We start from the raw sequence: 24,834 nt of genomic DNA on the forward strand, positions 1-24,834 counted from the left end.
ACGGCTTTTCTTTTTTTTTTTTTTTCTTCGTTTGAAGATGCGATTTCAGTTGAAAGCGGTGGAGTAGGGACTTATACGATAGGCACATCTTATATTGTTGCCTTATTGACTGTTTCCGCAAAAAATCTTCCTTACGAGGGTTCAGACAAATAATTCGGCAGTAAAACATATTGTAACGTTGGCAAAAAGGCGTGTGAAGGCCGCAGAGCCAGTAAGGCAAAGAGCCCGGTGTTAGCGAAGTCAGGGACGTACGGTCCTAGCGCGAGAAGGAACTTCGTCGTCTTCTGCTTGTCTTCATCAGACTGGCATCAATATTGCGTATATGAAAGATCACGTGTGCTTGCTGATTACATCATACTTAGTCGAAAAGAAGCGACTGCAAAATATTTCAAATATCAACTTGAATCATTCGTAAATAGTCGTCTGCAGGTAATAGGTGCGCGGGAGGGAGGAGTGAGCTCTTATTTCCGGCTTTTCTAGGAAATCAACGGAATAAATAGGTGACAAAATCTACCTCTTCCGACGCCTACTAGGAGCTCTTGCGTGCGCACCGGATATATGGTTTCGTCTGGAATGCAATTTATTCCACTTTTGGAAATGTCTACGTATCTGACCTGCCGCCCACTTCGCATGTGAAGTATTTCTTCGGCGACCGGTAGTTTGCAAGATTACTCCAAGATTACCGTTCGCGGCTCCAAGATTACCTCGGAAGGAGACTGTAGCCATGAAATTAGGAGACGCCTGCTTCTGGGAAAGAGAGCAATGGTTAGCCTTGACCGCCTAGTAAAGAGCAGAGACATTAGTCTGCCAACCAAGATCCGTATAACTCGTGCTATGGTCTTTCCAGTTATGATGTACATATGCGAGAGTTGGACTGTGAAAAAGGCTGACCGCCGAAGAATTGACGCGTTTGAATTGTGGTGCTGGCGAAGACTCTTGAGAGTTCCTTGGACTGCCAGAAGATCAAATCAGTCGATATTGTCGATCATAAACCCTGACTGCTCATTGGAGGGTCAAATTCTAAAGTTAAAGCTCAGCTACTTTGGTCATCTGATGAGAAGAGAGGAGTCGCTGGAGAAAGATTTGATGTTGGGAAAGGTTGAGGGTCGCCGGAGAAGGGGTAGGCAGCGAACGCGATGGTTAGATGGCATCCTCGAGGCACTGCAGATGAAGTTATGTGATGTTAGGAAGATTGTGAGAGACCGGAAAGCGTGGCGTGACATGGTCCATAGGGTCACGAAGAGTCGGACACGACTGAACTGAACTGTCTCGCATAGAGAGGCTATGCTCTTTAGTTGTGGTGGATATACTATATTGTTACGCAGTGTCACGCACTTCCCGCGGTTGTATTTGCTCACCCGATTGTACCGGGCTTGCCATAGAAGTGCCCGATAAGGCTGTGCGGTGGTCGGATGAGCTGCTGGCGTGGGCTGCGTTGCGCCATCTCCGTCCGAAGGGGGGGTAGCCCAGCAATTCTTCTGCTTCGGCGAAGTAGGAGAGGTTCCGTGGTGATCTGTACCCCTCACCTCCACCACACTTATTACGACGTTTATTTACACAGATGTTAGGATGCGCTGGAGATTAGCACACCACAGCGGACAGACCCAGCTTTCTCGTCTTCTTCTGCTTATTCCGCCAAACCTCATCTTTCTTCAATAAGGACCGCGGGAAGTACGTGACAATATATATATATATATATATATATATATATATATATATATATATATATATATATATATATATATATATATATATATATATATATATATATAGGTGAAAGGTGAAGGAGGAAAGGCTGACGCGTCACAGTCGCCGCGTTGCGCTGCAGCAGTGAGGAGTACTGCGTGCAATATTTTATATATATATGCCTCTGTTTATTATATCAATGTTTATTCAGCCACACGAGCCACATTGATTGCTGAGAAAAGTACATTTTAAACATTTATTTTTCACTCGACCTAAGCTCGCAATATACTGGCAACGTCAAATCAAAAATGGACTCCGGGATCACTGTCTCGATAGCGATGTAGCCTGACCTCAGAGATCCGCGCAAGAAAAATTCTCGTGTCGTCACCGCAATTTGATTTCGGAAACGGCCTACGTACAGCAGCGGCAGCTGTATTTTGTCAGCTTTCGCTTTTCCCACTTTCTTTCCAGGTTTTCCGAGCTAGCTTCGCTTTTGCACCTTTTGTAGAATAGCTCTTGTAGAAACAAAAGCAGTGACGGTGAAGACACGTTAATTTTGCTGCTGCACCGGAAAAGAGGAAGAGTCATCACGGTGCTAATGTTTTGGTAAAATACAAACTTTTATGCTGGATGTACTTAGTTTACACACCATCCGTTTGCCATTCGTTTAATCGCGGCGCCTTGAGATTTGTTTCCGTACGCTCATTACTGCAACAGCGGGCATTTCTGTGATGCCAGTGGCAAATGCTGAAACTTGTAGTGGGATGCTTGGGGGTTGTCGCTTGCTAACTAATGTTATAGGAAAAGAAATGAGGCAGGCAAATACGGCAACGCGTTACCGTACGTATTGCCCGTCCTATGCTTATGGCTGTTTGCAAACCAAGATCGAAATAATTTGCAGAGAGGAAGTGATTAAAATTCAATTCGAGTAAGGAAGCTTAACCATCCCTATTGGTTAAAACAATCGAAGCGTTCGATTACGGGTGCATTACATGAACGGCCTGTTTGTCAAAGTAACCCACTGGATGCTCTAGCTAGTTTGAGGGGATATCGATAAGGAATCCCCATCTAAGCTGATAAGAGATTAACGGGACAGCTATTTCCTTTCGTGGTGATGGTGTATACGACTGCATATGGTGTCACAGTCACGGCTAGCTATGATTACATCCATAAATTTTTCGCCGCCTTGACCCATTCAATAGATATAAAAACTATTGCGAGTTCCATACATTTGATGATCCCGACCCCCAACCCCTAGGATGGAAGTGATCGGCCTTACTTCAAACGCCCTTTTCCCCATTCTCTGGCCCTTCCCCCCCCCCCCCCCCCCCATTTTTTTTTTTTTTTAATTTTTGCCAGAGCTACGTTAGCGGACAATTGATCTAGTCGTCTTCTTAGCCCCTCGATTGTCACAGAAAAGGTTCGCCGCCGCTTTGAGCCGCTCCGTAAAAGGAGTGGTAGGAGCACGGTCGTGAACCGTTGGCCACGATCCAGCCTAGCTCTGCCTGGAAATCGCGAAGGCCTACGGAGAAACGGGGAGATCCCGTGTACCGTGTTATACGACAGTTAAGACGTGGTGCAACTATATATGCAATAAAAGGCTCATTTATATCAAGAGGATTGAAGATCGTTGGTTGCTTTTGGGGGCTTTCTTTAATCAACGTCGCGAAGCCGCGCATGGTCTTTCAGGGCTGCAGGGGGGCTACGCGTTTAGTTTCGATCACCTGGCGTACAGAGACGAGCAGTTAGACTGAGTCAGCAACCGGGAGTTTTCGCTCAGGTTCATTCGAAGCGCTGCCGCCATGGCCAGTAATAGAAGCCGCAAAGTAATTCAGGGGGGAATGCTTATGGGATGTGTGGAATGATAAGGCACTAGTGAGTACGGGTATAAATATCGAATACGGATTATATATATATATATATATATATATATATATATATATATATATATATATATATATGTTTGCTGACACACACTGCTGTGTGTGTGTCAGCAAACATATATATATATATGTTTGCTGACACACACACACACACGCACACACACACAGATATATATATATATATATATATATATATATATATATATATATATATATATATATATATATATATATATATATATATATATATATATATATATATATATATATATATATATATATATATATCTGTGTGTGTGTCAGCAAACATAAGCCAAGGTCCATAAAGTTGGCATAGTGGAGAGACTTGCCACCGAACATGGGTCTCGAGTGGGTAAGGGGAAGAAATTTCATATTTCGACAAGCTTAGAAGGCGCAAATGTATGAAACTTGCAGCCAAAGAATGCGAAGTCTTTTTTGTGCTAGCATTTGAAGTGCCAATGAAATCGCCGAATCAAGAGACGAAGGCGTTCAGGTTTCTAAAAAATCTTAATATTCAGCAGCAGTGACGTCATTATACGATGTTTCTCTGCACTTCTCCGGCGCAAAGAGGCGAAGGCTAACCGTTTAATCTGTGATTGCGTCATATTGAATGCTAACGCACAACCAAACCACATGCTTCGCCTACAGACTTCGGACATTCGAAGCGTTGTATCTGATTGAAATGTCAAAGAAAAAAAAAAAAACAGATCATTCCTGTCGAAGAAGAGTATAAGCACAACGGGATATACAACTTACGAAGAAACCATCTTTTACCTCCTAGACCTGTTTGCATTTCGTACAATGCAAGTTGTGCCAGATGAAAAGAGGTGTTCATCATGGCTTAATCTGATTGACCACGGCCTGATCAAAATCAGTTGATTTCATTCGCATTAGGACTTTCTTTGAGGGTTTTATGTCGCTTTTTAATGAGTGTGTGCGCCTATAGTTCCTTCCGCGTACACAAAGTTTTGCTGCCGGCCCTAGTAGAGCTGTGCACGGGCTCAGGCCGGGCCGAAAGCCCGTACCCGGCCCGGCCCGCGGACCGGCTCGGGCCGCTCGGAAGTCCTCTCTCTCGGGCTCGGGCCGGGCCCAGGCCAAGGTATATATGTATCGGGCGGGCCGGGCTGGGAGGGCCAGCCACCACTATACAACTTTTGCGAAATCGCGAATACGGCCATAGGGCGATAAGAGTCTAGAATGCACAGCATTTTCCCGCGTCTTCCCCGCGAGAGAGCTTCCGAGTTCTCCATGTCGACGACCGTTCTTCTCCCAGAAATCTACCCGCCCTTCCCTCCCACATCCTCGCCGCGAACGGTTACTTGGTAGCCTAGCCGTCAGTGACCGAGCAGAGGGGCCGCTTGTGGGCTATTTAGTTTCGAGTTTTGCATCTCCGCTTTGGTAACATCGGTGCTGATGTTTATGTATCGTTTTAAGATTCGCGCCATGCTGTCGCCTATCAACCTTCTCTGCTATAGCTTACTTCTAACTCGACATGACATCGTTTGAAGCGGGGCACAGATAAAAGAATCTGCGGTGCAAATTTCCTCTTGTTTCTTTTGTTGCGAAAAGGTCACGTAAAAGGCTCTCGGTGAGCCGGGCGAGCTTACCGAGTAATTGACAACAAAACTAACTTCTTGTTCAGAGCTAGCGCACATTCGGAGAGGCAAACAAGCTGCTTACCGGAAACTTGTTTTCCTATCAAAGAACGTGCTAGTCATTCCCACCACGCGCTGTAGCCCCGAAAGTAACTTCAGCTCTCCCATCGGGTTCATTATCCTGGAGCGCCGAAAATGCCTCATCTCAGTGCATAGCTAGTCGTTTTTACGCAATAAGTTGATTCTACATACGTGCTGTGCCTTACATATTCGGCAAATTTGCCATTTCAAACATGAGGACTCAACATTCTAAGGTCTTGTATAAAACTTATCATCCTGAAATTATTATTATTATTATTATTATTATTATTATTATTATTATTATTATTATTATTATTATTATTATTATTATTATTATTATTATTATTTTTTTTTTTTTTTTTTTTTTTTGTAGCTTCAACTGCAATTATAGCATGACGGGCCGGGTCAGGTCCGGACTTTAAATCTGAGCGCCGGGCTGGGCTGAGCCGGGCTCAGTCCCTTTCAGAGTCTGGCCGGATTCGGTTTTCTAGCGTGGGGCCCGGTCCGGGCTCGGGCTAAACATTTCGGCCCGTGCACACCTCTAGGCCCTAGTACCATCCACGAATAAAGAGAAGAAAAACGCTAGCTGCCATCCTATACTTCTATCGCCTTTAGTGAGCTCACTGCAACTGTGCGTTCCACGCACGTAGATCTGCATTCATTAGTGAACGAAGCAGTCATGGAATAAATTGAACGCATAATTAAGCATTTGCAATGAGGTTAACGGCCTAAAGGCGCTCTCTTTCGTTCTATCGACGCGCGATCGGGGCATGTCGCTCATAAGTGACGGGAATGTTTGACGGAATTATGCACTAGCGTCATTCCAAAGCACTTATACGTGAATTTGTTTTTAATTCGTACTTCACCAAAGGAATGATTTCTTTTGAATACCCTCAGGCTGAAACATTTTCTCTCTACTTCATTTCTTTTTTTCTTTGAGCGGCACTGTTGTGTTAAGGGATCGCGAGATGTAAAGCCACTCAAATGACATGCCCAAGACACGAGTGATACCGATACCACGACAGGCGTCGTCCGCTCGTAATGAAAGAAAGTTTCCTTGAACAAATTTATTCCATCAGTTATAGTTCCGCTCGTTAAACAAGTTTCCCGTCTTACATTATTGTTAATAATGAATCAAAAGACCCAAATCAGATTTCTTATTGCCTTAAGTGCGGTAGTGCAACGAGCAGTGAATGTCTATGACGTCATGCGAACGTTTCTAGAAGAAGTGTTCAACTACCGTAACGGTAGTTGACCATGACAGCACATTGTGCTTAATGAGCTTCAGCTGTTTCGATCAACACATGATGGGGCCAAAAACCCATTTCCATAAACATTTTGCCCCAGAGAAGCCTAACATCCGGCCACAACATTTGCACGTTTACTGAAAAACTGATAATACATTTGGGAATAACCCTATTGCTCACTCGCCTGTCGATAGCATGCGGCCGGCTCTGGCACTCTGGAAGGATTCAGCCAAGAGAGGACAGAGTTAGACAACTCGCCGAGGACCGAACCCTGCACCACCAGTATACAAGACGGGGACCATTGCTGCGGTTAAATTCGAGTCAATACGGTATATACACAACTCCGAGAAAGATGCGCGCTTTTGTGTTTTTTTTTTTTTTCGTTTGCTTACAATCTCCTTCAAAACTCAGCGAACGTGCACTCGCTTGATATTTTTTTTTTTCTTTTTCGTGGCCTGCGATTTCTTGGAGTGTGTTTGCGCCGCAGCTCAACGCCCCTCGGGTCCTGATCCCTCCTCTATTTCCGGCCATCGAGCTCGTGATGAGCGCTCGGCCCCTACTTCTCTCCAGAGGTATGCGCCAGCATGCGACTCGCCGCGGCTTCCAGAGCGGGTCGCTCCGGACTCTATGGCGGGATATAGATAGGGGCCTGTTTCCTCACCTACAGCTGCAAAACCAGCTTCGCAGATTTTTGGACTTGGCGAGTACGTGTGAAAGCTAGGCATGCGACTTGCTCAGTAGTTGTGTGCATTGAATTGTGTCCTCTGCACCTGCTCCCAACCATCCTAGACCTCTAAAGGGCCTGTCACACTAGCACGACATGACGCCGATTTGGTCTGCCAACAGCGCGTCTTCCTGATGTCTGCGTCTATGTCACACTGCGCCGACGGAAACAGTCGGCCGACAGTCGGTGTCGGCGGCGCGTCGCTCGCAAGACGGCTGTCGGCCGACGGTCGCCCAACTCCTATGTCACACTAGCCAGACAACGTGGGAAACCTCCCCACCGACCAGGCCCTCTCATTCTCACTCTCTTCTCCTGTCATTATACGCTCATTTTTTTAATCCTTTTATTTTTTTCTACCATGCGAAATTCTCCTTTCTGTAGCTACTCCCTATCTTATTTTTCATGGTTTATTCTCGTAACTACTTAAGGAACGCTTAATTTTAATTCTATTTCATACATTCGACCATACCAAAACATGCGCCTCAACAGTCGTGATTATAGGCCGAGACTGAATAGTGCCCAGTATTTTACGGCTCTGGTTGCCGGATCAGAACGACGTCAGTGATCGAAAAACAAAAGCTGTCCACGGCGAATAAGAGACAGTGTATATTAAAAGCTGAAAAAAAAAAAGGAAAAAAAAAAAAAAAACTCTACCCTTGGGATCGAACTCACGACCTCCTGTTTGATAGCCAGCTGCGCTAACCACTGCACCACAAAAGTTAAGCCTAACCGGCACTTTCAGAGGTTGAGATATGGTTCTACATAATACGCTGTCTTGCAGTGTGAAAGTCGCGAAGGTAGTAGGAGCGTTTACCGCTTAACCGACTGTCCAGCTTGCTGACAGTAAACTGCAGATAGTTTGAATCATGCCATGTTGTGCAGTAACAGGTAAAACTTTCGGCGGATTTTCTAAAACACAGGGCCGGCCGCGGGACCACGACTGCTGTTGGTTCTGTTGTAAAGTTTAAACGCAAGTTCTGCGCTTTTCGCGCACACAATTCTTGAAACACATTGAATTATGCAACAAAAAATTTATTGCGTGATGCGTAACATAGCGTTGAAATTGGGTTGCGAAGTAGCGACGCAGCGGCTAGACGTTAAACACAATGATCGAAGTGAGTGCGCAGGAGGATCGGCATCTCTGCTGGCTTCAGGAAAATAATCGCTTCTTTTCATCATTTCTTTGTCACGTACTATGTTCATTTTGCACTATTCTGTGCAGTTCGGAAAAGCGGAAAGATTGCTCACGGTCCCGACGAGCGTAACAAATCTATGCGCCTCGAATTCACTCGCCCCGAAAAGAAAACGCTGCCGTTGATATTCCACACGCATTCGGCGGCCTCGAGTATTTTGGCGGCTCACGCTCGCGTTTCGGTCAGGGATTATGCATTGATTCTACTTTTTTACGTATATTAGTGCTGAAAGGTATTCGCTGTCGACGTGGTGTATTGAGTCGGTTTTGCGTTTCGAGAAAGTTTTTGCTCGGCGGCCGATCTCTCGAAGACTCGGCCACCGACAGTCGGCAGACTGGTTTTGTCGGTGTCTCCGGCCTCAAAGCCTGTCACACTGGGAAGACATTTGGTTTTCGGTCGTGTTGGTGTCGTCGTCGGCCTAGTGTGACAGCTTGGTCGGGCGCAGACACGGTCGGCCGACGAGTTGGCCGACTGTCGGTGTCGTTGTCGGGTCCGCGTCGGTGTCGTGTCGCGCTAGTGTGACAGGCCCTTAATAGCAGCAGGTTTGACCTCTGAATGCCTACCGGATGTGAACGACACAAGCGATACAAAACCACCAGCACTCTTCCAAATAAAAGCGGCTATCCTCTGCTGGGGTTCTCACTTTTTTTTTTTTTTTTTTTTGCTTCATGGCTCAAGAAGCCCAACAGCCATCAGTATGTGCCAAATAAATACCTCTTGCCCCCACAGCCAATCATGTCATCACAGACAAGCCATGATATGCTTCTGCATCGATGCATCCTTGATCGATCTCTCTATCTCTCTCTCTCTTTCTCCTTAGTGTAGTTGAGTTTAGTCAAACTCATGTTCCCACTTGTATGTCTAAGAACGGAAAACAACAGTCACAAGGGTCGCTAGACCAACGCGGCTCGGCCAGCTGGTGCGCTCGATCTTGACGGCTTGCCCTGCTTTCATTTGGCTACCTGGCGCTCCCTGCTTTGGCGACGGCGCAGCTTGGGCGTATTTATCGACTTCGGCAGAGGCTGGTTTTTCGGTGCAGTGGTACCTCGCGAAACCCACAGAAGCAGCCCTCGAAACTCAGTCTGATAACCCCTGTTCTAAATTCTTAATAATCTACCGATAAGTCACCGATAAACTTACTCAGTGGAGATGTTGGACATGACGCCAGGAAATCAAAGACCGAATCAACAAAGCTGTCGGCGCGGAAGAACGGTTAACTTAGTTGTTGCCGCCCATCCATAATACCCAGCTGTAACAGCCAACAATGCCACAGCCAAAGAACAAAGCAACGTTGACGGTGCGAACAAAAGCTTTGTGCATTTCGCTTGAGATCGTATGATGACGCCTCTTCAATTCCACTGAACGGCTGCGCGGTGTTATGAGATTTATTTAGGGCGACCACGGAAGCGCGCAGCTGGCCGCTCGGCTGTGCACGTCGACCAAGCATGCACGAGGCAACTGTCGGACCAACGCTGCTCGACATACGCGTATTTTTACTTGTCAGCATGGCCTCAGAAATTCGTGTCACTAGAAATTTCAGAGGACATGTCTCGCTATCCTTCGAACTGCTCTCAGGTGGCGCTGGCGGTTGCATATATTCATGGTCGGGCAACAGGGCCAGTACACAATGGCTACAAAACAAAAGGTCACTATTTAAAGAACAAAAAATCACGCGAACTAAGTCAAAGCAGAAACAACATGTCAATCCAGAAAATAATAATGCATCATCTTAAACATATATAGTCGCGTCAGGCTCATTAGCAATTGGTTAGGGCAGCAGGTTAGTGGAACCATGAAGTCGTTGGAAGCTATTAGAATGAAACAGGTCTTGTGATGTACGAACGGAAGGAGTTGTAAGGGAATCACGCAGGGGATATAGGAGAACGAAATATATATCTTATAGAATGAGATAAGCGTGCAGCTTTGCGTCTGGCAGCTAAAGAATTGAGGCCAAGTGATGATTTGAATAAAGTTATGCTGGAATTAATGCCTAACGTTGACGACATGAAGCATTCTTCGCGGTTTTGAAACATAAATTTCAACCGTTGTAAAAGATAATTAAAGCTCTTAAAAGTTCTTAAACGCTGTCACGGTGAAATGTTTCAAGACCACAATTCAAAGCTGCGCTACGGTGTTTCAGCTTCGTGGTTATTGTGTCCGCGTCTTCTATCACGAGAGCTGCGCAAGACCTTCATTGGCCAATGGACTAGCCAGAAATGCAACCGCGTGCATTGTTACAGGCTAAGGAATGACCTGTGGATATGGTACCGAGCGAAGATAGCTCACTTCAGTGTTCAGCGTGTCTTGTACTGGTAGACTGTTTTGCTCCTTGCGCAAGAGTTGAGTATAGTGCCCTAAATAGAGCTACAGAACGAAACATGGTGTTGCGACAGGTAGGTCACCGCCGCTTACGGCGGGGGCTTGCCTGCCACCGAATTTTTATCTGTTGTAGGCCGTCATTGCACCCGCCACCACGTCGGTGATGGACGACGGCTGTTGTTGCGGCGCGCGTCTTTCCCTCCTTCTCCTTTTTCTTTCTTCTCTATTTTCTCTTCTGTCTGCACGAGGCAGCGGAGTTGGCTCAGCTACAGAGCCAGTAGCAGGCCCGTGCATTTTCTTTTCCTTCTTCCTACAGCCACAACAACAACAACCGCATACGTGTCAACAGCATGCAGTAGAAAATGGCACCACATCCCATGGAAGGCTACAGTGCAAAACGTGTATGCGTCGAAAGAACTCAGTGCGCAATCCATCTCCGTCACATGCAAAGTTCTCTCGATTATGTTTTTGTCTTCCCGACTGCGAAAAAAAGTGTAAAATACGCCTGTCATGTGCAAAGCCTCACCGAATGCGGGACACGCAATGATCTCGACCTCGGCGTAGTTGAGAGCGATGATGTATGACGTTGTCACACGCGCTTATATGACGAGTTTTAAATAGCGAACCGTCACCTCAGCGAATTGGCTATGGGGATAGGTTAACATTAACCGTGAAGTTACAATATTATGGCGCCACAAAGACAGGAGGCAGAAATTAAAGAAAGATTACGTGAGTGCTGTTTGAACTATACAGCGCTGCTACGCAGCTTTCAAAGCGGAACACAAGAAGTAATTTAGCGCGAGCAGGACACACACTGCTTCGAATTGTTCTGTTTTGGAATTAGCATCACATGAAAAATTAAAAAAAAAAATAAAAACCATTAGCGTTGGCTATCCTGCTGTGAAACTGTGAGCTGCATCGATTTCTCGATGCAACATCGATGTACACCGTGTAAACGCGCTGAGATGGTTGGCCATATCGCCGTTTTGTAATGGGCTCGAACAAACCGGGAAAAACACTCATTTCTATACAAGCACGTGGCCTCCGCGTGGATGGATGAACGGGGGACACAATTGCCATTGTAACCCAATGTAAACAGGAGAACGAGGAACACGTGACGCGATTGTACGGAGACACTGGTAGCAATAATATTTTTCAACGTGCTAAGATCGTTATTTCCTGCACAATAAGGATTCGAGGGTCTTTTAAAGGGCGAAAGCCTTCATACTGAGTCATGCCTAGTCATTACCGCTCATAGCTAAGCGTATTCACGCAGCTCCGCCAGGAATAGTGGTAGCAATTAAGTCTCACTCCCGAGACGGGTTTCACAAGATATCTGCAGCACTACGAAAGGCAGAGGAGCGCTCGCAATTGTGCTCCTAAGTGCCTCTAGCCCCTGCGCACTAAAATAGAGAATTGTGCTGCTGCTGTCACATCGCCAATTTGGGGGGCGAGAGGCGTGTAGGAGCACAATTGCCTATTGTAGTCCGCGTGATCCTGATTGGACCGGAGTCTAATCAGTCTTTCCAACCTTTAGCAGTGCTGCAAACATCTTGTGAGACGAAGTATAAATACTGCCCTGCAGACAAATTGGAACGCGATGAACTAAAGAAATCGGCTTGCACTTACAGTTAAATCCAAAAGTATGCTGAAAATCCAGAAGCTGCACCTGTTTCGAGAAGGGACCGGCTGGCTTTTTTCATTGTTCGTTGCACTTCAATGAGAGAGGAGACCGAGACACAAAACGTTGACAGCCTTATCTCAAAAGCAGCCGCGAGAGCTCTTTCTTATTTTCAGTCCCAGCCAGGGCGTGGGTAGTTTTTGATATTGAGACGCCATGGTTGACGACGCTAATTTCGCGTTGACATTTTGCCGTACCCGATAAGTGACAGTCAGAGACTTCACCCTTGCTATTGTTGCTGAAACGACTTCCTCAAAGCTGGTGCATCTCCCTTATACGCCTGCCATTTCAACCGCCTCCGTAGATAATATTCACCTAGCAAGAGTGAATAGCTCGGTGTCCACAAGCACCTTGCCTGTGTACTACACAGGAACCACTGCTGACCCTTCTGTGTCCACCAGGTTTCCGCGTACCAACACCGACTCTTATATGGTTAATGTGTATTCCGTACATGACCTGGGTAGGCAGAAAGGCTAAGAGCGTCCCAGTTGCCATTCACCTGTGGAGGTGATAATCAGATTAGCCACGTAGACGGTCGTTTTTTGTTCACCAACAAGCTGGGTAGGCGCGAAAAGTGCACTGTGAAGTCGCGTAACGCCTGCTCCATGGGTCAAACGTCCGGATATCTGCAGCACTACGAAAGGCAGAGGAACCCTCGCAATTGTGTTCCTAAGTGCCTCTCGCGCCTGTGCAATATAATAGAACATTGTGCTCCTACTGTCACCCTCGCCAATTTGGGGGACGAGATGCGCGTAGGAGCACAACTGTTATTGTATAGTGCAGGTGATCCTGACCGAACCAGCGCGCCTCTGCCTTTCCTAGTGCTGCAAATATCTTGTGAAACGAAGTATAGATTTTTAATAGGGAATGCACTTGTGTGGAAGATTAAAAACCTGGTGGTTCACCCTGAACATCGGTCCAGAAAGGCAAATTGCACTGACAATTTAACACATCAGCGACTTGCAAATGCCCTGAGTGTTCTTCTCAAAAGGCGATTCTTCCACCAAAATTTCTGAGAACCGACACCTGTACTGTGTTGTAGAAGCACTCTACTTATATCTTCTGCCGGAAGTCAGAAGTAAAGAAAGTAAGAAAATTGAAGCGCTGCTTTTTGTAGCATAGTGCTGGAAACAGTAGAAATCTCGGAGGTAACATTCAGCTCGGAAGAGCGGTAGCAGCGTTTCATCGGCTCAGTAGGCGATCTAAGACGCCGTGGCGGGTTTAGAGTAAGGAAGTTTAGTTGCCAGAAAGCTTAGTGGTGAATGTTTTTGTGAACCCTTAATATGCACCAGTCAGGTGCCAACAACACTGAGGCAAAGAAATGCATCGCTGTTATAAAAACCTACTAACGGGACTAACCGAGAAGCAGCGCAGGAGATTCAACGCAAAAGAAATTCGCAAAGTTCAAACGTCGCGATGGAGGAACTCAATTTATGGCTGAAAAGTCGAATTATGGCGCGCTGTAATTTTTTTTAAGGATGTCGTTTTAAGTGCTTCGCTCGCCTGACTGGCACGCCGACGAGGTCAAGAATCGAACCTGCCTATTGTACACGCTCTCGTCACTGGATGCAGATGTGGGCGAGACGCGTTCGCGACGAGTGATGTGTGTGGGGCAGGGGGGGAGGGGGCAGAGAGTAGAAAGAGCGCTTCGATAGGGACAAATGGCACGAATGAATATAGCGTGGGATACAAAGAGCCGCCTTCCGACACGGCTGCAATAACTCCGAAGATGCGAGCCTCGAAAACACTTGCGCCAGTTGCGATGAGTGCATGCGGCGTACGTTGAGCGGTCGTGACAAACGGTAGCGTCGAACAAGCAGGTTTAACTTTTACTAAAGGTCAATAGATGCTGCTATTAAACCGCTGAGCTGGATGAGGACGAAATAAATAAATAACGCACCGAGCTTTTGGAATGAACACCTCAAGGCAATTTCATGATGGCAGCCCAGGTTTCGTTATACCGTCGAAAAAAAGCTTTGTGCGACATGCAGCTATGCAAGAGGTAGGAGTGACAGAGGGTCGAAAGTTCAACTCCGGAAAGGGACGCAGTTGCAATGCACCGCACGCTTTTCACTTTTCTAACACCACTACTCTGATCCACAACGTTGCTGCTTTTGGAGGGAAAGAGAATGTTTTCTACTTTCTCGCGAAAAATGTGCAAAAAATGATGCAAACTGGCCTCATATATGCGATTTAAAAAAAATAATAATATGAAGGTATACAGGGCTGCTGGTGGGATGCTATTGCGTTGCCTCTTTTCAGTTTCATTGTTGGAACTGCTCTCCCTTTCGAGCTACGTTGAGGCAGAGAAAAACTACACTTACGTCATCCGTTGAGCAATGTTACTACGCAAGGGGCTTCGCAATCATAACACTCCGCGCATGCTAGGAAGGAATTCCAAATAACCAGAATTGTCCGCGAAACATTCTTTTAGCGAAACCAAACATTCATCATTAAAGGGCAACTCCGGAGGTTTTTTGACATTCGAATATTCTAATAAAAATTTTACTGTATATTCTCCTCTCCGTCCTGACGCATTCTACAAAATTTGGGCGCCGTACGATCATCCGTTCGTGCGCAACACGACTTTAAAATATGCTGTTTTCATGGCTTAAGTTGAGACTATTTTTGCCGGCAACACTGAGTTTCTGACGTCACAATCAATATACCGGCGTTACTGTCCACTTCCCGCATGATTATGAAATTGTGAGGCTTATATTGAACTACCTCAGACATTTTATGCAATGCTTCATGATTTCCATACGTTATTTTCACCATCCAGTGCACGTACGAGTGTTTTTCTAATACTGAGTGTGACGTCACCATTTCGTCACCTGGGACGTCATTTCTGGCCGTGAAAGCAGTTTCGGTTTCGATTTGCTGTTTTTCTTTTTTTTTTTTTAAATACTTCTAATCGGAATTTTTAAAAACGGTTTTTTGTGTTGAAGTCAGGACGTGCCGAGGAATGTAATTCAATGAAAAACAGAAAATTATGGAAAATCCACCGGAGTTGACCTTTAAACAGGCACCGCCGAAAGCTTACAGCACACGCTTAGCTTGAGTAAGAAAGAAAGACATCCTCATTTTACTCTTGTTGTCAACGTATCATCCTTAATTCCATGCTTCCATTAGGCTAGCGAGCACGTACGTACACACCCCGCTCTCTCATAAGTTTGCGGAGCGTGGCAACTGCAAAAACAAAAATCAATTTATTTGCACTCTGGGCGCATTGTGAGGAACTGTGGAACATTGTCTCATTTAGTCTGCGTATTCCAGCCTACGAGTAAAGACAATTGAACAAAGCTTTATTTGCACTTAACAAACGTATGATTGCGGGTACACCTCCGTGCGCAGTTCACTTGCTTGTAAATGCGCTGAGCCATTTCGGTTTCGTTGTGTTGCCGCATCCACATTTTGTTTTGTTTTTCTTTTTCCAACTCTCAAAACGCGGTTATATCGAAACGAGGTGGACAACATTCAAATGTGCTTTCCTTGGTCTTTCTTTGGAAACCCTGCGCTCTGTGACGCAAAAACAGTGGTCTGCTAAAGTTCGAAGTGGTTCACAGAGTGTCCCCCTTGAGTGTCCTTCAACTTTGAGCGGAGTCGTCAACGGCAGGGTAGGTCGCAAGAGGGAACCGACGGAGAGTACGGCAGCAGACTCCGGTACGACCGGCCCGACGCATGGCGCCTCGGCTCAGCAGCAGCCACAGCCGCCAACGTTCATCGGCCATCTGTTCCGCGGTGTCTGCCGCCGCTGTGGAAGTGCCGCCGCTGTGCGCTCGCGTGCGCCCGCGGCGCCGTAGGAAGGGAAACAAAGAGAGCAAGAGAAAACACATCTCTCCGCCGCTGCCACTGCCATCCTTCGCCGCAGGCGCCGGCGAAGGAGAAAGCTTTTGGGAGAAAACGCCAGGAAACGAGCCCTTCCCCCAATTCTTCTCGCGTCTGCCTAGGCGGCATGGCCCGGCGACCAGCCGCTCCTATGGCCTGATTCTTCCACTTGGTGGTTTCTCCCCTTTTCAGGGGAAAAGACGACGAGCCACACGGCGGCTTTGCTACAGGGGCACGGCTCTCTCTCTCTGTTAACGTTTCTTTTCCGTCTCGCCCGCCGGGGATCTTGGGCGGAAAAGCGGTGGTAGGTCCCCTCCCTCTTCTCATTTCTCCTCGCTCTCGTCTTGAAGGGATGGAGGGCTGGGTAGCAGCAGTGTTGGAGGCACGGTCGGAGGCTCCTTGAAGGCCGAATGTCTCTTGCGCTTGGAGACTGGAAGAGGCAGAGGGGTTGGGTGCCGAGGTTACGACCCTCCAGGAGGTCTTAGCGCTGCAGACGACCCCAGCCAACTTATTAACGGCGCAGTGGACAAGCAGACAAAAGTTCTCTCTCTCTATATATGTTTTTGTTAATGATGGAATCGTTATGATCCCATTTCTGGAAACGAAAATTCTGCTTACTGCTTTTTGTCGTCCTGACCGTTTCGTTGATGCTGCAAGGATGTCATGCGAGCTGACGTGATCGAGTTCCTGAACTGTGCGTAGGTAATTATCGCGATTGTTCTTCGCGAGGAGCAGCTGCGCACGACACTGCATTTGCGAGAACACGCGGCAATTTATTGCTCTTACAGTGCCGGAGCAGACAATAAGAGGTGGGAAGCATGGTCGATCGAAGTGGACGAAAGAGCGGCTGTTGAACACACAAGAAGGCTCTAAAAATATAGTTCACTATATTGCACGGACGTTGCGTTACGCTAAAAGAAAAGTAAGAGTTCGCAGAAAAAACGAATGCTACAAGACTGGAACATGGATAAATGAACTGAACGCCAAAACGTCGTACCGAACAAGTAAAGGCTATGTTAGGTTAATCTATCTAAAGAATCTTGTTACTTATATGCGCCTAAAAATAACAGAATGGATCACATGGAAACCTAAAAACGCAGCAGAAAACCGCAAAATACCATTAAGCATGCTTTAATGCACAGAAAGAAAAATTAAATTAACAGTATGGCAAATTCAGTAGAACAATGAGAGCGCACATGCATAAAGTAACTGCAAAAATTGTGATCTCAATTGCGTGACGTAGGATGTAGTTTAGTGTATCATGTAGTATTGACTATAAGTAATAATACAGTAAGCAGTACCTGTCTTATTTCACGGATAAAAGGCTCCGCTTCTGAAGCTAGGTGAAAGCTCCAATCATACAACCTGCAATCAACACTGCGGCATCGGTGATCAGTTGATCATTTGCCAATATACGTTCACTTTTTCAATGGCCGGTGGTCTTGACTGCGGTGTATGCGGCAGCCCTCATGGGGTAGGAGTTTTCGGAAACGATACTTTGCTCCATTTAAAAGATTCTTTTTTCCCGAAGTCCTTGCCAACCTGTAAAGATAATTTAAGTTAGGAGAATTTTTATTTTTTTTTTGTTTTTTGTTTTTTGCTGATTCAAGATTCGCTGCAATCCGAAATGGGGAAAAACATATTGTCTGAATGCAACATACTACCGATGTGAGCAATAACCTGTTCCAATCGAGGTTAGACTGCTGTTTTTGATTACAATATGGCGCTTTGGACTTGGGGTAGTAGATAAATACTTTCAAGTAAAGCTTCGTTATTGACAAATGGAAGCAAAATATGCCTTGTGGTCTATAGCGGGGCAAAGCTTTTGTCCCATGGACATGGATGCGTTGACCCTTTTCCATGTCGGGCCGGTATAGTTCAGTTAAACTATAGTCAGACTGCGGTGTCTGATAAGCGCAGTAACCCGTAATTTCGAAGTCGACGTCATCGTGGCTTCTGGCCGCGATTGCTGCTCAAAGAAACCAAATGAGTCCATCTTCATTTTTCGCGTGGATGGTGTCGGACGGACTCGCGTCACGACAGCGCCAGGTGGTCTGGTTTTGGTGTATTGGTTCACCATGCACTTCGAGGCTCGAGCTACCAATAAGCCTTTCTGTCCTCAGGTCTTTACGTGGCGGGAAGCAGTGGCCTCTAAGGTAAGCACGGTATCAGTCTGTCTCCGTAAAAACCCTCTGGCGCAGGAATCTAATCTGACACAGTTTGAGCACTAGGCGAGGCTGAAAATGCAATGCATTTAATGTTGTCCGCTCATATCACGTGCCTTGCACGACTAAACGGATCCTATATGTCAACCCGTTGCTACGGTGTGTTGAAAAACGCGACAGAAAAGTAATAATAACCCGCTGAAAGTGCTGCACCACGGAACTAATTACCGCCCGAATTCACAATACGCCTCAGACTCGTCGCTTTTTTCGACACTTCAGCTCGGGAGGCAACCGCATATGGCGGCGACGCGGTAGATGAAGCGTAGCACTAGCATAACTGCGTGCTTCGCCCGCGCTTTGGGCATGTCCAAACGTGCCGGTGGCAGGTAATAACGACAGCGTGCTGTTGTAACCTTGCTGTAACTAGGTTGAAGTAGCCCCGCTCCAACTGTCGTCAATGCTCGACCGCACCCCTGGATAACGTCCTCGGTGAAAATAGTAGTACGTATTCGGTTACACAGCATTACAGCGTCGGCTCAGATCGCACGCGGATAGCGCCTCTGAAGAAGCCGTAGCTGTGAAAGCACATGACTGTTTGTGGCGCGAGATCGCTTCCGCTGGCAGCACAAATCACGGCGCATGAAAAAAAAGAAAATGAAAAAGGACAATTGAACTTGACCACCACGACGGGAGGTGGGAAGTAGACTTGGATCTCTCAGGACAAGGCCATCGGATATCTCTGCGCCAACGCTGACAACGCAGCACGGCGTAGCAGCAGCAGCAGCCTGAGACAGCCTATCAAGGTCACCGAATCTGAACGAATAAAATGCACCGCTGAGAAACAAAGACAAAACAAAGAGCTAGCTTACAGCCATACGAGCCCGGTCATGGAAGACGGCGGCAGCCGATCGCGTCCAAACCAGCCAGTTGGCCGTCAAGCAAAAATCAAAGAAGCAGAGAAGCAGAAAGAGGAGACTGTTTACGAGACAAAGGAGGACTAGGAGAGAGAGAGAGAGAGAGAGCTTCAAATGGATCGCCCACATAGGTGTGCAAGAACGTATACATGAGCGGCCAGCGCGCGAACGTTTCCCGGCTGTCTTCTCTTTTTCTTATCTTAGAGCTCATATGCTAGCGTTGAACGCTTTCATTTCTTGGTCGCTCTAGAGTGCAACCTAGGCTGAATAGTGTCGAGAGTCCAACAATGTTGTTATTAGATGCAGAGGTAGTCCATTGAACAAGAGGGGGTACATTTTTGTTCGTGTTACACAGGACCGGCATATGAAATCGATACAGTATGTCTTCAGGAATGAAGCAGGGTAACTTTTCTGCAGACACCTTCGCGTCATTCCAGTACGCACACGTGACAGTCTTAGACGCCGGCACTGTACACAGGGTCTGGGGCTGGTGCTAGCTGGTGTAGCGAAGAGAAAGTTAAATTATCAATACGCCCCCAGCATGTATCGCAAAATTGCTGCTTTGAAAATGGATTAAAGTAAGTCAAAATCGTATTACTAATTACTACTATCAAGAAGTAATGATCTTGTGTTATATTTAAATTAAATTATTATTTAACACGCACACACCACCATTAGCAAAAAGAACTTTAATGCACGTGCAAAACCTTACTTGAAATCCTTTCATCCGCGGGACTGTAATGCTTTCGAGTTCACGTATACCTAGGTAGTGTAGTCGTCAGTACACAACTAAAACAGAGAGAGGTGGTCTTGAAATGCAGAATTAAAATCTTAAGCGCCTTCGAAGCAGTTGCCGATGGTGGCATCTTTTCTTAACTGTCCTGTGGCGTTTCCATACTGCACCTTATAAGAGCAATTCGCAAGGGTACAACAGTATGCACAACGGTGATTAATAACAAATGAGTCGCCAAGATTACTTCTGAGGTAACTTAACGGGTGATCGCCACCAATACTGAAAGAATATCCTATTCAGTGCTTAAAGTCTGGCTCCATGAGAAGGGGGCCTCTACTGATTCCAGCACAGGTTCAAAGGGAAATAGATGGAGAGAGATAGTGGATAGCGGCCTGCTTCGCACATCTTTTATAGTGGGAAAAATTATTTTACTCCGTCGTCGGCTATAGAAGATATATGTTAACGGTTCTTATTAAAGGTCACTGCCACATTGCCGAAACAACAGAGAAATGTTCTAAAATATGACAGCCTGCTTTGCATTCACGCAGTTCATATACCTTCGAGTGCGGGGGGGGGGGGGGGGGGGAGGGTATCATACCCCTCTTAAATACTGACAGGGGGTCTCACACCCCCCCCGAGATCCCCCTGACTGATCCAAGCTCTATCACTTGCTCAGCGCAAGCAAGACGTGGAGCAGCAGGCTTGAATGAAACCCCTCACGAGGTTCGGAAAACGAAAGTATAAGAAAATACGAGTTTCACCATCGTCCTACCTGTATAGCCTGATCACGAAAGCACGTAGGTGTCGACACGCAGGCTCTGCAGCCCTGCATAGAACTCACTAACAGATGGACAGTCAGGCACGGTAGACATACTACCGGTTTGTAAAGCGCAAGCTCAAGCATCACAGCACAGAAATATCTGAAAACATGCTGCCACGCAGGAACGTTCTTAGATTGACCCGGCCTATCTGGGTCCTCCCTCAGTGTGTATAAGGATATCAGATTTCTTCCACAAACTCGAGAGTCGTATAGCGTATCAATATTCCATTATACATATAGCCTTGTTGATCCGTATAGGACTGTACATATGTGGAAGGTGAGGCGAACGCCCATTCAGCGAGCTCTATTTGCAGGGGTAGATTCGATAACGGAGTGCAACGAATTTTAAGTAACCTTACGATGCAGGTGATTTACCGAGGGCGGCGACGTTGAACCGGCCAGGGACTCTATAGGCCGGGGCAATATACCGTCTCGCAAGTATCATCGAGTTGCTCGGGCAGCGCCGTGTCAGAATTCAGGTTCTACCACTTGGAGTCGCTCTATAATGGCGAGCAACTGAGCACGAGATTACGGAGAGATTATCGCCGCGTTTACGACTATACGACATATTGCAGGGGGAGTGAAGGGAGCGCTGGGGGGGGGGGGGGGGGGGGGGGTATGCAGTACCTCTTTAAATATTGGGGGAAAGGGCATATGCTCTTTCTCTCTCTCTACCTGGGGGACTGAAGAAAAAGCGTTAGCCATGAAAGGTCGACCGGAACAGGAGCGTCTTGCATCCAAATATATAGATAGTTCTACCTTTTCAGGTGCGTGGCTCCAGCGCAGGTCACGGCCGGCGGTCATTGGCAGGTGATGCGTCGATTTGTGGGATCCCCTGTAATAAAGGTCATCGGTCAACTGTGGTTTGCCCGCCTTTGCAGCTCTGACAGGAACAATGGAGGTGTTAGGAGCTACATGAGGTTTAGAAGTTCACATGATAAATCCGCGATGTCAGTTATCTAATCCATCTATTTACCTATATGTGGCAACAATTTTGTCGGTACCACGGCACATTTAAATTTAACCGATGCTGCCAAAATTAAACTAGGTTACGTTTTGACGAGGCTACTGGAAGCCATTTTATAATAATCATAATAACAATAGTTGGTTAACAGGAAAGGAAAGGCGCAATATCTGTCACACTTGTTCTGTGAACACCTGAACCCCGCCGTAAGGGAAGGAAGGAGGGTGGGAGTGAAAACGGAAAGAGAGAAAGGGGTGTCGTACAGGCTCCGGAGTAATTCCGACCACCTGGGTATCTTTAACGTGCACTGGCATCGCATAGTACACGGACGCCACTTCGTTTCGCCTCCATCGAAACGCAGCCGCCGGCGGTCGGGATCGAAACCGGGAACTCCGGCGCAGTAGTCGGGCGTCTTACCACTTCACCACCACGGCGGGGCAAAATAAGCTATTTTCCCTGAAACGCTGAATCGGATATTGTTCGCTCAATGTGTAGAGGTAGACCTCTACACATTGCGCGTTTGCAACATTTTGAAAATCAGGTGGGCAGATCGCATATTGTGTAGAGAAGAATTTGTTTTGCTTGCCACGGAAGGTTGGAAATTCAATCGGCAGCTTCCGTTTTGCCCCGCCGGGGTGGTGCAGTGGTAAGACGCCCGACTACTGTGCCGGAGTTCCCGGGTTCGAACCCGACCACGGCGGCTGCGTTTCGATGGAGGCGAAACGAAGAGGCGTCGTGTGCTGTGCGATGTCAGCGCACGTTAAAGATCCCCAGGTGGTCGAAATTACTCCGTAGCCCTCCACTACGGCTCCTCTTTCTCTCTTTCCACTTTCATTCCCACCTTCCTCCCTTCCCTTACGGCGCGGTTCGGGTGTCCACAGAGCAAGTGTGACAGTTACTGCGCCTTTCCCTTCCTGTGAACCAATTTAATTTAACTTAACTTAGCTTCCGTTTTTGCAGTTGCGCCTCTACAATATAGCCGATGCTTCCCCCCCCCCCCCCGACCCCGTCCACAGTGGTTGGTTTGGTAGCAGCCGGCGTAACATGAAGCGGAAGTACATATCTACATCTCCTCGTAACCTTCATAGAGGAGTAGATAACGAGTAGTTAAAACTATGAAGACGCTATCTTGTCAGCGATCGGTCATCTCATCTACCAACTGCCAAGGGCCAGAGCAGCTTTACCAACTGTGCCACGAAATTCTTTGACAGGCCGAGAGCTTGATTACATAACTTGGCCTCGCCATGTTATCCGACCGACCAATCAGAGCATAGCTATAAAGGCACCTTTTGAACTAATCGCTGGACTCTGATTCGTCAACAAAATGATGACGTCAAAAGTTCACGTGTCCTCTCTTGACCAATCAGGTAGAATTGTGACACACGGCGGTTTTTTCTCGGTGTGGACTACAATGCTATCGCACTAAAAGGCGTTCCATATTCAGCACCGCTTCGAGTTGCGTAGAACTGACCTGCCTGTGCCACAAACAAATAAGGAAATCGTAGAACATCGTTCCATTTTTTACTGCGGGACTGACCAAGGCATTTCTGATGCAGTCATACTTCTACAAATATGAATCATTCCAACGTAAAACATGAGCGATCGCCATGCTAGCTGCGTATACCCATCATCCGGGTATCGACGGACGTGCACTTCAGTCGCGTACAGGCATGTTCCTTGAGCGGGTGCGTTCTGTCGAACAAGCCTCGAGCTATTGAAATCGACGTTTAAATCGTAGCTGGACAGCACCGCTACCATTCTTGCGCCAACTCGATCGATTTTATTGCACAAAGTCGAACCAGCACTTTGGCGCACCAACCAAGGCGACAAAGAGACATGATGCCAAAACTTTGCCGTTGCACGAAGCATTTCTTAAAAAAAAAAAGAAAGAAAAGAATGAACAAACGGACGTAATGAAGGAACGAACAACGCCTGCCCTTGACTTCGAGGCGTAGACAGCGGCATATCCATTCTTTCTTGCCGTCTAACTCTGCAGCTGGCTCTTCCTACATTGCCTCTCTTACTTTGCTATTCATTCTTTATTATCTAGCCTAAGAGCGTTGTCATTCCTCTTGTTTTACCGCTTCTTCGGAGAGAAGCGTGGGATGGGAAGGTTTCAAGCACCCGGTCTCTTCAGAGAATTCAAAGCTGGTGAAATAGACAATCCCTTCAGCTAACCGCCAACGGTCAAAAACGAGTGCGGTTTTTCAAGCACCTTTTAAAAGCCGGGTTCTCAGACTTTCTTTTTCGGCAGTCTTGTTAGCGAGAGTGTTCACAGCAAAGAACTGCAAAAGACGGAGGAAGAAGGGGGTTGAGGAGGGAGGGGGATGCGGGCCATCTAACACCAAATGCTGTCTGTGCTACAGAAACACTGGTGATGGCGGCGTGGCAGCGGTGGACAATGTTCCGAGAACTAGCGAACAAAAACCGGGGAACCAAAACCCACCGCCGCGGCGCTGGACGAAACGATAGAAGGAAGCAAAGAAAGAGCGACCCACACGCGTCGCATATTATTACACCGGTTGCACGTGCAGGGCTCACTTCCCTTTCCGCGTCACGAGGGAGAACGGCCGGAGAGGCAGCAGGAGTGAGGTGGGGGAGAACGGCACGAACAGATAAATAGCAAGGAGCGAGCGGAAGGAAGGAAGAGAAAAAAGACAGCAAGTAATCAAATAAAAAGGAACAGCGGGAGAGCGACAGAGCGAAGAGATGAGAGAGCGAGGAAAGGGGTGAGGCAATGAAAATGAGGAGCGTCAGCCGCCCCTGGAGCTGCAGAGCTGCGGCTGACGGCGAGAACGAACGAGTGCAGCTGAAAGGCGAGAGCTCAGTAAAAAAGACATAGTTTGAAAGGAAAATAGAAAGAGTAGAGTGGGAGAACGGGTTTGCTGCTCGGTCTGGGAGCTTGTAGGGGCATCTGTGCGTGCGTCTGTATGGGTGTGCATTCAGTGATGCGAGGCACACCCACATCGGTGCCCCCCCT

The 24,834-nt window shown here is 47.0% G+C and overlaps 1 long non-coding RNA gene across 1 annotated transcript in view; it reads right to left on the reverse strand.

Moving 5' to 3' along the window:
• LOC146179297 (uncharacterized) overlaps positions 1 to 24,834 on the reverse strand; it is a 625,697-nt gene that overhangs the window by 320,535 nt on the left and 280,328 nt on the right. Inside the window, exon 2 of the long non-coding RNA XR_014700917.1 lies at positions 21,650 to 21,725. This is a non-coding gene — a long non-coding RNA (uncharacterized LOC146179297). The remainder of the gene's footprint in view (positions 1 to 21,649; positions 21,726 to 24,834) is intronic.

Source organism: Amblyomma maculatum, chromosome 9, assembly GCF_055883805.1.
Source record: "Amblyomma maculatum isolate TAMU_Amacu chromosome 9, ASM5588380v1, whole genome shotgun sequence".
Lineage (NCBI taxonomy): Eukaryota > Metazoa > Arthropoda > Arachnida > Ixodida > Ixodidae > Amblyomma > Amblyomma maculatum.